Below are 12,547 nucleotides of genomic sequence, written 5' to 3' on the forward strand. Positions count from 1 at the left end.
CCCCGTCTCTAATAGAAAATACAAAAAAAACTAGCCGGGCGACGAGGCGGGCGCCTGTAGTCCCAGCTACTTGGGAGGCTGAGGCAGGGGAATGGCGTGAACCCGGGAGGCGGAGCTTGCAGTGAGCTGAGATCCGGCCACTGCACTCCAGCCTGGGTGGCAGAGCAAGACTCCGTCTCAATAAAAAAAAAAAAAAAAGAAAATGATGTTGCAACATTGTTTTCAAATAAAGAGGCAACCAGAGTATGCACTAAAAACTGTAGGAAAAATTACGATAAAGATGTGACGGATACAAATATAGGTTATTTTTCTGGATTTTTTAATAATGTTTGAGGTATTTATTAACATTTGTTTAATTTATTGTGATTCTGTCCTCATTCAAAATAAATATTTGCTTTTACATGTAATATTGTATTTTCAGTTGTGTATTCTTTTTCTTAAAAAAGGCTTCCCAAACTCTATAAGCCTTAAGGCTGTATATTTACCTTTGCCTCTAAAGTTGCTCAGTGTCACTTGACCAAGTCATTTCTCGCACACTAACACACAGTTCCAGGCTGTCACCATGTAAAGGGTCTAGGATGGTCACTCTCCTTTGCTCTATTATTAAGGTGATTTAGGAATTTGACATTAGTTACTTTCTAGAGGATTCGAAATAGATTTTTTAAAACTGAAGCTTCACAGGACCCAAGCATTCTAAAGCACGAGAATATGATACATCACCCACTAATAAAACTGACTTCATTTTAATATCCCGACTGGAATACTGCAGAATGATTTTTAGGTAGTTGTTTATTTATTTAGTTTTAAATATAAGCCTTGTCTACATTTAACTTGTTTCCAAAATGCATGTGTGCTTTCAGTCATCAGCACCAAAAATCTGGACTCTTATTAATTACTTAGAAACATTTCACATAAAATACGGAGATGCCAAAGTATTTTAAATTCTCTCTGATATAATTTGAGAGTAGATATAAATAAATGACTCCCTTTGTGATGAAATAGATTATCAAGTCCTCCAATTGGAATATCAGAAATACTAATAACACACACACGCACACACAAAATGCCCTAGAGTGAAAACGTGTGCTTGATTGAATCAGAAATATAAAAAGGCATTTTGTTCCTATAAATTACAGAATCAAATTATGGATAGAATTGGATGTGTATGTGTGGAAGGACACAGCCAAAATACAGTTCTTGTTTCCTCATCATCCTTATCTCTGCTTAACCATGGTAGGTTAATGGAGATATCTTACTGGATCCATTATTTCAATACAGATGTCACTAACTTCTCTCAGACATAGTTTAATTGCTGTCAGTTTCTAATGAACTTTATAATCCTGAGGGAAAGTGAACCTCCTTCAATAAGGTTCACTAGCTCACTACAGAATACTAAGCAGCACAAATTACTGATACTGACATAATTAATAATACTGCTTGGGAAGAAATTTATTCCAAAGGATTGGCCAAGAATTAAATGTATTAGATACTATACAGAATAATATATTTTCTAACCTATCACTATTCTAATGTAATATGCTACGATAATATTGATCATTTTTCAAAACATAGACTAAGAATCCCTTATTTGCAACACTAAATTCATAGCAATTCTGACGCCTGTATTGTGTCACAGCTGCTGAACTGGAATTTTGCCAATCGAGATATGAACAACATTGTTCTTAATGTGTAGTAAGATCAAGGGACTTTTTCCTACTGATGTTTATTTTGATAAAATATTATATAAAATGGGAAGCCGAGCAAGATGGCTGAATAGAGGCTACCACTGATCATCTTCCCCACAAGAATACCAAATTTAACGGCTATTAATATCTTCATTTAAAAAGCACCTTCATAAGCACCAAAAATCAGACAAGTGATTGCAGTACTTAGTTTTAACTTCATATCACTGGAAGAGGCCCTGAAGAGGGTAGGAAAGGCAGTCTTGAATTGCCAGTGCCATCCCTCCCCACTCCCTGGCAGCAGCTGTGTGGTACACAGAGGAAATTGTGGGACCTTGCGTTAGAACTCAGTGCTGCAAACACTGGGTGGAACTCAGTCAATGCCCATGGAGGGAGCATTTAGATCAGCCCTCGTCAGAGGAAAATCACCCATCTCATCAGTCAGAACTAGAGTTTTGTCAAGCCTCACCACCACAGGTTAAAGTGCTCTGGAGTTCTAAATAAACTTGAAAGACTGTCTAGGCCACAATGACTGCAACTCCTATGCAAGTACTAGTGCTGTGCTGTGCCTGGAGCCAGTGGACTTGGTGGGCATGTGTCCTAATGAGGCACCAGTAGGGGAAGCTAAGGGAGTTTTTGCATCACCATTCCCCAAAGTCAGGCAGCATGAGTCACAGATCCAAAAGAGACCCTTCAACTTGAGGAGAACAGAAGGAAGAGTAAAGAGGGCTTTGTCTTGCAAATTGGATACCAGCTCCACCACGGTAGGAGAGGGCATGGGACAGAGTCATAAGGCCCATATTCCAGGCCCTAGCTCATGGATGACATTTCTGGACACTTGCTCCCTTGAAAAGAAGGGCCCAATCCTGCAGGATTTATTACCACCCGATGACTAAAGAGATCTTGGTCCCTGAAAATCAGCAGCAGTACTTATGCAGTACTCACCATGGGATATGGGTTTGACTCTGGCATGTGCTGACTTCAGGTTTGACCCAGCACAGTTCCAGTGATGGTGACCACAGGAGTAATGTGTCACCCCTGCCCCAGCTCTGGGTGCTTATCACAGAGAGAGACTTGGTTTGTTTGGGAGAAAGTAAAGGAAGAATGTAAGAGTCTCTTCCTGGTAATCCAGAGAATTCTTCCAGATCTTATCCAAGATCACCAAGGTGATACCTCTGCCAATTGGTAAGAACCACAGCATTACTGGACTTGGAATGACTCCTATTGCAGATAAAATTGTGGTGAACAAAAACTTAAATTCCAACACCGAAGTCCTTTTGAATACCTGGAAAACCTTCCAAAGAAGGACAGTTACAAAAAGAGTTCAGACTGCAAAGACTATAATAAAATACTGAACTCTTCAATGACCAGAAGCCAGCTAACAATCACAAGCATCAACACCATCTAGGAAAACGTGACCTCACCAAACAAACTAAATAAGAAATCAGAAACAAATTCTGGAGAGACAAAGATACGTGACCTTTCACACAGATAATTCAAAATAGCTGTGACAACATTTAGCTCTGTATCCCCACCTAAATCTCATGTCAATTGTCATTCCCAGTGTTGGATGAAGGGCCTGCTGGGAGGTGACTGAATCATGGGTGCAGACTTCCCTCTTTCTCTTCTCACGATAGAGTTCTCATGAGATCTGGTTATTTGAAAGTGTGTAGCCCCTCCCCTTTCTCTCTTTATTCCTCCTGCAGGCCACGTAGGATGTGCCAGTTTCCCCTTCACCTTCCATCATAATTGTACGTTTCTTGAAGCCTCCAGAGCTGTACTTCCTGTACAGCTTGAAGAACTCTGAGTCAATGAAATTTTTCTTTGTAAATTACCCAGTCTCAGGTAGTTATTTACAGTGGCGTGAGAATTAACTAATACAAGCTGTCTTGAGAAAACTCCAAGAAATTCAAGGTAACATAAAGAAGGGGTTCAGAATTCTAACAAATAAATTTAACAAAGAAATTGAAATAATTTTAAAAAATCAAGTAGAAATTTTGGAGCTGAAAAATGGAAGTGACCTACTGAAGAATACATCATGCCTATATGATCTACAAAAAGCCTTAAAAGGGGAAATCTAAGAATTATTGGTTTTCAAGAGGAGGTAGAAAAAGCTAGGTAGAAAGTTTATTCAAAAGGATAAACAGATAACTTCACCAACATAGAGAAAGATACTTAATACAAAAAGGTTATAGAACACCAATATTTGAGTACAAGAAGGTTATAGAAACCTAAGAATATTTAACCCAAAGAAGATTAACTCAAGGCATTTAATAATCAAACTGCTAAAGGTCAAGGATAAATAAAGGACTCGAAAAGCAGCAAGAAAAAGAAACAAGTAACATAAAATGGAGCTGCAATACACCTGGCAGCAGACTTTTAAATGGAAACTTTATAGGCCAGGTGAGATTTGCATGACACATTTAAAGTGCTGAAGGAAAAAAATAAAACTTTACTCTGAAATAGTACATCTGGCAAAAATATCCTCCAAACGTGAAGGAGAAATAAAGACTTTCCCAGACAAACAAAAGCTGAGAGATTTCATCAACACCAGACCTCTCCTACAAGAAATGCTAAAGGGAGTTCTTCAAACTGAAAGAAAAGAACATTAATGAGCGATAAGAAATCAAGTGAAGATAAAAAACTCACTGGTAATAGTAAGTACACAGAAATACAGAATATTATAACACTGTAATTTGGTATGTAGACTCCTGATACCTTCAGTAGAAGGATGAAAAAATGAAACGATAAAAAATAACTACAACTTTTCAAGACACAGCACATTAAAGTTTAAATAGAAAAGACAAAAAGTCTAAAAGCAAGAGGATGAAACTAAAGTGTGGAGTTTTCATTAGTTTTCTTTTCACTTGCTTCTTGTTATGCAATCAGTGTTAAATTGTCGTCAGTTTAAAATAATGGATTATAGGATAGTACTTGCAATCCCAAATTGAAAAACATACAATGAATACACAAAAAATTAAAAGCAATAAATTAAAACATGCCACAAGAGAAAATGACCTTCATTAAAAAAAAAAAAAAAAAAAAAAGACAAGAAGGAAGGAAAGAAAGAAGAGATCAAAACCCAAGCAAAAAACTAACAAAATGGCAGGAGTAAGGTTTTATTTATCAATAGTAGCATTGAATGTCAATGCAATAAACTCTCCAGTGAAAAGACACAAACAGGTTGAATGGATTATAAAAAGCGAGAGCCAACAAACTGTTATCTACAAGAAACACACTTCACCAACAGAGACACACATAGATCGAAAATGAAGGGATATAAAAAGATATTCCATGCTGATGGAAATCAAGAAAGAACAGAAGTAGCTACACATCTATCAGACAAAATAGAATTCAAGACAAAAGCTATAAAAAAAGAAGAAGAAGTTCATTTTATGATAAATGGGTCAATTCAGCAAGAGGATATAACAACTTTAAATATTTATGCACCCAACACTGAGGTACCCAGATATATAAAGCAAATCTTTTTAGGGTTAAAGAGAGAGATAGACCCTGAAAGAATAATAGTTGGAGACTCCAACACCCCACTTTCTGCATTGGTCAGATCTTCCAAACAGAAAATCAGCAAAGAAACATTGGACTTCATCTGCACTATATAGCATACGAACCTAATAGATACTTACAGAACATTTCATTCAACACCTGAAGAATACACATTCTTTTTCTCAGCAAATCGATCATTCTAAAGAATGGATGATATATTAGGCCCCAAACACGTCTCAAAACATTGAATAAACTGAAACATTTTCTCGGACCACAATTGAATACAACTATAGATCAATAATAAGAGGAATTCTGGAAACTATACAAATACAAAGAAATAAAACAATATTCTCCTAAATGTCTAGTAAGTCAATGAAGAGATGAGGAAGGAAATTGAAAAATTTCTTGAAACAAATGATAAGGGAAAGAGAACATACCAAAACCTGTGGGATAGAGCAAAAACAGTAATAAGAGAGACGTTTATAGCTATAAATGCCTACATCTAAAAAAGAAAAACTTGAAATAAACAACCTGTCAGTGCATCTTAAGGAACTAGAAAAGCAAGAGCAAACTGAACCCAAAATTAGTAGAAGCAAGGAAATAATAAATATTAGAGCAGAAATAAGTGAAATTGAAATAAAAACAATAATACCAAAGATCAGTGAGATAAAGGTTGTTTTTTTGAAAGAATAAAAAAATTGACAAAACTTTAGCCAGAATAACAACCAAAAAGGGAGAAGACACAAATAATTAAAATCACAGATGAAAAAGGAAACATTACAACTGATACCACAGAAATTCAAAGGACCATTATAGGTTATTATAAATGACTATATGCCAATAAATTGGAAAATCTAGAAGAAAAGAATAAATTCCTAGGCACATACAACCTCCCATGATTGAACCAGGAAGAAATATAAAACCTGAATAGATCGATAATAATTAATGAGATTGAAGCTGTAATAAAAAGTCTCCCAGTAAAGAATATCCCAGAATCCTATGGCTTCACTGCTGAATTCTACCAATCATTTAAAGAAGAACTAATACCAACCCTACTCAAACTATTTCTATGTATTAATCCATTCTCACATTGATATAAGAAAATATCCAAGACTGAGTAACTTATAAAAGAAAGAGGTTTCATTGACTTGCACTTTTATGTGACTGAGAGGCCTCAGGAAACTTACAATTATAGCAGAAGGCACTTCTTTACAGGGCAGCAGGAGAGAGAATGAGTGCAAGCTGAGGAAATGCCAGACACTTATAAAACCATCAGCTCTCATGAGAACTTACTATCATGAGGAGAGCATGGGGGAAACTGCCCCCATGATCCAATTACCTCCACCTGGTCCTGCCATTGATATGTAGGGATTATGGGGATTACAATTCAAGGTGAGATTTGTGTGGGGACACAGAGCCAAACCATATAATTTCACCCTGGACCCTCCCAAATCTCATGTCTTTTCACATTTCAAAACAAATCATACCTTCTCAACAGTCTCCTAAATTCTTAATTTCAGCATTAACTCAAATGTTCACAGTCCAAAGTTCATCTGAAACAAAGGAAGTCCCTTCTGCCTATGAGCCTGTAAAATCAAAAGCAAGATAGGTACTTCCTAGATACAATAGGGAAACAGGCATTGGGTAAATGCTCCCATTCCAAGTGGGAGATTTAATAAGGCAGTCATTAAACCTTAAAATTATTTTGACTACATGTCTCACATTCAGGTCATGCTGATGCAAGAGGTGGGCTCCCCCAGCCTTGGGCAGCTCCACCCCTGTGGCTTTGCAGGGTACAGCCCCACTCCTGGCTGTTTTCACTGGCTATTGTTGAGTGTCTGCTGATTTTCCAGGCACACAGTACAAGCTGTTGGTAGATCTGGCTTTCTGGGGTCAGGAGGATGGTGGCTCTCTTCTCACAGCTCCACTAGGCAGTGCCCCTGTGGGAACTCTGTGTGAAGGCTCCAACCCCACATTTCCCTTCCACATTTCCCTATCAGAGGTTCTCCACAAGGGGCTCTGCCCCTGCAGAAGAGTTCAGCCTGGACTTTCAGGTGTTTCCATACATTCTCTGAAATCTAGGCAGAGGTTCCCAAACCTCAGTTCTTGTCCTCTGTGCACCTGTAGGACCAACACCACATGAAAGCTGTCAATTCTTGAGGCTTGCACCCTCTGAAGCAACAGCCTGAGCTGTACCTTGGCCCTGTTCAGCCATGGCTGGAGCAGCTGGGGCACAGAGCACCAAGTTCTGAGGCTATACACAACAGAGGAGGGGGCATCCCAGGAAACCATTTTTCCCTCCTAGGCCTCCAGGCCTGTAATGGGAGGGGCTACTGTGAACGTCTCTGACATGCTCTGAAGACATTTTCCCCACTGTCTTGGTGATTGGCATTTGGCTCCTCTTACTTATCCAAATTTCTGCAACCAGCTTGAATTTCTCCCCAGAAAATGGCATTTTTGTTTTCTACTGCATTGTCAGGCTGCAAGTTTTCTAAACTTTTATGCTGTGTCACCTCTTGAATTTCTAAGATTTGCTCTTTAGAAATTTCCGCCCCTGGATATTCTAAATCATCTCTCTTAAGTTCAAAGTTCCACAGATCTCTAGGGCAGAGGCAAAAAGCCTCCAGTCTCTTTGCTAAAGCATAGCAAGAATGACCTTTACTCCAGTTCCCAACAAGTTTCTTGTCTCCATCTTAGACCACCTCAGCCTGGACTTCATTGTCCATATCACTATCAGCATTTTGGTCAAAGCCATTCAACAAGTCTCTAGGAAGTTCCAAACTTGCCCACATTTTCCTGTCTTCTTCTCAGTCCTCCAAACTGTTTCAACTTCTGCCTGTTACCCAGTTCCAAAGTCACTTCAACATTTTCAGGCATCTTTATAATAGCACCCCACTCTCCATGGTACCAATTTACTGTATTTGTTCATTCTCATGCTGCTACAAGGAAATATCTGAGACTGGGTAATTTATAAGGGAAAGAAGTTTAATACTCACAGTTCTGATTGACTGGGAAGGCCCCAGGAAACTTACAATTATGATACTAGGCACCTCTTCACAGGGTGGCAGGAGAGAGAATGAGTGCAAACAGAGTAAATGCCAGATGCTTATAAAACCATCAGATCTCTTGAGAATTCAGTCACTGTCATGAGAACAGCAGGGGTGAACCACTCCCACAATCCAATTACCTCCACCTGGTCCTGCCCATGTGGCGATTATGGGGATTACAATTCAAGGTGAGATATGGGGGGGAGGGGAGGGGACACATAACCAAACCATATCATCCTATAAATAGAAGAGGAGGGAATACTTTTAAACTCATTTTATAAGGCCAGTATTACCCATATACCAAAACCAGTCATAAATGCATTGGGGAAAAAAAAAAAAAAAAAAAAAAAAAAACTACACTCCAATATCCCTGATGAACATTGATGCAAGAAACCTCAACCAAATACTAGCAAACAAAATTCGACAGCACATTAAAAAGATTATTGAATATGATGAAGTGAGATTTATCTAAGGGATGCAAGAATGTTTTAACATACGAAAATCAGTCAATGTGACATCATATAAACAGAATGAAGAATAAAAACCATATGATCATTTCAACTGATACTGAAATTGCATTTGATAAAATTCAATATTCCTTCATGATAAAAACCCTCAAGAAACTGGGGTTAGAAGGAACATACCTCAACACAATAAAAGGCATATATGACAGACCCACAGCTAATGTCATACTGAATGGGGAAAAACTGAAAGCCTTTCCTCTAAGATCTGTAATATGACAAAGATGCCCACTGTCATGACTATTGTTTAACATAGTACTGGAAGTCCTGGCTAGAGCAGTCAGACATGAGAGATATAAAGGCCATCCAAACTGAAAAGGAAGAAATCAAATTATCCTTGTTTGAAGATGATATGATTTTATATTTGAAAAAATCTAACAAACCTATTTCCTTAAAAATTATTGGAACTGACAAGCAAATTCAGTACAGTTTCAGGACACAAAATCAACATACAAAAATCAGTAACAGTCCTATATGCCAACAGCAAACAATCTGAAAAAGAAATCAAGAGAGTAATCCCATTTTAAAAAGCTATGAATAAAACTAAATATATAGAAATTAACTGAACCAAAGAAGTGAAAGATGTTTACAATGAAAACTATGAAACACTGATAAAAGTAATTGAAGAGGGCACAAGAAACGGAAAGATCTTCCATGTTCATGAATTGAAAGAATCAATATTGTCAAAATGCCTGTACAACCCAAGACCATCTACATATTCCTTGTAATACCTATCAAAATACCAATGACATTCCTTACAGGAATACAGAAAAACCCTCTTAAAATTAATATGGAACTGCAAAAGACCCAGAACAGAAAAAGCAATTCTGAACAAAAATAACGGAACTAGAGAAATGACATTATCTGACTTCACATTATACTACAGAGCTATAATTACCTTTAAAAGCATAGTACAGGCGTAAAAACAGACACATAGACCCATGGAACAAATAAAAAACCCAGAAACAAATTCATACATCTACAGTGAAGTCTTTTTTGAAAAAGTTTCCAACAACATACATTGAGGAAAGGAAAGTCTCTTTAATAAATGGTGCTGGGTAAACTGGATATCCATATGTAAAAGGATAAAACTAGACCTCTACCTCTTGCCGTATACAAAAATCAAATCAAAATGGATTAAAGACAAATCTAAGACCAAGCTATGAAACTACTAAAAGAAAACACTGGAGCAACTCTCTAGGGCATCCGATTCAGCAAAGATTTATTGAATAATATTCTACAAGCACAGGCAACCAAAGCAAACATGGACAAATGGGATCACATCAAGTTAAAAAGCTTCTGCACGGCAAAGGATGCAACCAACAAAATGAAGAGACAATCCACAGAATGGGAGAAAATATCTGCAAACTATCCACCTGACAAGGGATTAATAACCAGAATATATAAGGAGCTCAAAAACTCTGTAGGAAAAATCCAATAATCTGATTTTTAATATGGGCAAAGGATACAAATAGGCATTTCTCAAAAGACATACAAACGGCAAACAGGTATATGAAAAGGTGCTTAACCTCACTGATCATCAGAGAAATGCAAATCAAAACTACAATGAGATATTATGTCATCCCAGTCTAAAATGGCTTATAACCATGCTTGCTTCGGCAGCACATATACTAAAACTGGAACGGTACAGAGAAGATTAGCATGGCCTCTGCGCAAGGATGACACACAAATTTGTGAAGTGTTCCATATTTTTCATACTGAATGGGCAAAAACTGGAAGCATTCCCTTTGAAAACTGGCACAAGACAGGGATGCCCTCTCTCACCACTCCTATTCAACATAGTGTTGGAAGTTCTGGCTACGGCAATCAGGCAAGAGAAAGAAATAAAGGGTATTCAGTTAGGAAAAGAGGAAGTCAAATTATCTCTGCAGATGACACGATTATATATTTAGAAAACCCCATTGTCTCAGCCCAAAATCTCGTTAAGCTGATAAGGAACTTCAGCAAAGTCTCAGGATACAAAATCAATGTGCAAAAATCACAAGCATTCTTATACACCAGTAACAGACAAACAGAGAGCCAAATCATGAATGAACTTCCATTCACAATTGCTTCAAAGAGAATAAAATACCTAGGAATTCAACTTACAAGGGATGTGAAGGACCTCTTCAAGGAGAACTACAAACCACTGTTCAACAAAATAAAAGAGAACACAAAGAAATGGAAGAACATTCCATGCTCATGGACAGGAAGAATCAATATCGTGAAAATGGCCATACTGCCCAAGGTAATTTATAGATTCCATGCCATCCCCATCAAGCCACCAATGGCTTTCTTCACAGAATTGGAAAAACTACTTTAAATTTCATATGGAACCAAAAAAGAGCCCGCATTGCCAAGACAATCCTAAGCAAAAGGAACAAAGCTGGAGGCATCACGCTACCTGACTTCAAACTATACTACAAGGCTACAGTAACCAAAACAGTGATACAGACCAATGGAACAGAACAGAGCCCTCAGAAATAATACAAACATAATTTTCTCTTTTTAAAACTGACATGGTATATACATATGATTTTAGCTGCATTATTATACATACTCACCCACATTTAAAATACTTTACAAAAAAATTAAAGGCAAATTGCAATCTAAAAGATTTTATTTGCAATACATATTACATATTAACGAAGATTAAATTATGAGACTACATAGTATTTTTTAAATTAAATAAAAAGTAGACTGGGAAATCAAATAAAAAAATGAGACTGAATATAAACAAGAAATTCACAAAAGAAATTTTAAAAAATAATGTGTTCAACCACTTTAGTAATCAGGAAAATGCTAATTATACTGTATGTATTGGGCATATATTATATCTCATTAATTTGAATGATATTATCCAATGTTTCTAAAGGTGTAAAAAACTCTTGTATTCTATTGGTTGCTATACTTTCCTCTTCAGAAAGCAATACACTTAGTAGCTTTTTCTATCCACTTATACATATGCTTATTTTTTGTACATAAGTGGGATCACACTGTAAACACTGTTCTACAAATTTCTTCTTTCTGTTAATATAAAAGTATAAGCATTTTATAAAAACTCGTACAAACTGTTGGTTGTTAGGCATCAATTTGAGGGTAATTTAGAAAAATTAATGAAAATATAAGCTATCCACACTTTCTTGCCTTAGCTAATTTACTTCTATGACTCTGTCATACAGATTGTGTGCATGTACACACGATGTATGAAAAGGAATATTACAAGCAGTGTTGTTCATAATAGTAGATCATAGAAAGCAATGTATGTTTCATCCTAGGCAAGTGATTTGCTACTTAGTGGAATATTTCATGTTATACTATGGTAATTGCTGAAAAAAATAAGGTGCTCTTAAGTGTGCTGAAGTATAAAGATACACAGATGCTTTTAAGGAGAAAAAGCAATTTGCAGAATCCTATGTACAATATGATCCCACTAATGTACAAATGCATATACATATGTATAAATGGAGAAAAAACGCTAAGAGTATTGCTTTCTGAAGAGGGCACTATAATCCACAGAGTGGATACAGAAAGGAAATTTTTATATTTTAGTCCACATAGTTTTATAATGCTGAAAAATTTACATTGAGCGTATGTTTGATGAGCCCATTGGCTTTAGAGTATATAAAATTTTACACAAAATAGTAATATAAAAATAGCAATAGTAAGGCCACCAATCAAAAGAAAGATGTGGAATATTATAGATTAATTTTAAAATGGATGGATGAATAAAGTTACTAAACACATGGAAATATAGAGGACATAAGTAGGAACACAATGAATATGTTTGAAA

General features: G+C 36.7%; 1 non-coding gene across 1 annotated transcript; it reads left to right on the forward strand.

Annotated features, from left to right (window-relative positions):
- The first annotated feature begins 10,361 nt into the window (after positions 1-10,361).
- LOC111552151 lies at positions 10,362-10,468 on the forward strand. The gene has a single exon (XR_002734565.1). It is a non-coding gene; the product is annotated as a U6 spliceosomal RNA (small nuclear RNA).
- The last annotated feature ends 2,079 nt before the right edge of the window (positions 10,469-12,547 follow it).

The sequence above is a fragment of the Piliocolobus tephrosceles genome, chromosome 10 (genome assembly GCF_002776525.5).
Source record: "Piliocolobus tephrosceles isolate RC106 chromosome 10, ASM277652v3, whole genome shotgun sequence".
Taxonomy (NCBI): domain Eukaryota; kingdom Metazoa; phylum Chordata; class Mammalia; order Primates; family Cercopithecidae; genus Piliocolobus; species Piliocolobus tephrosceles.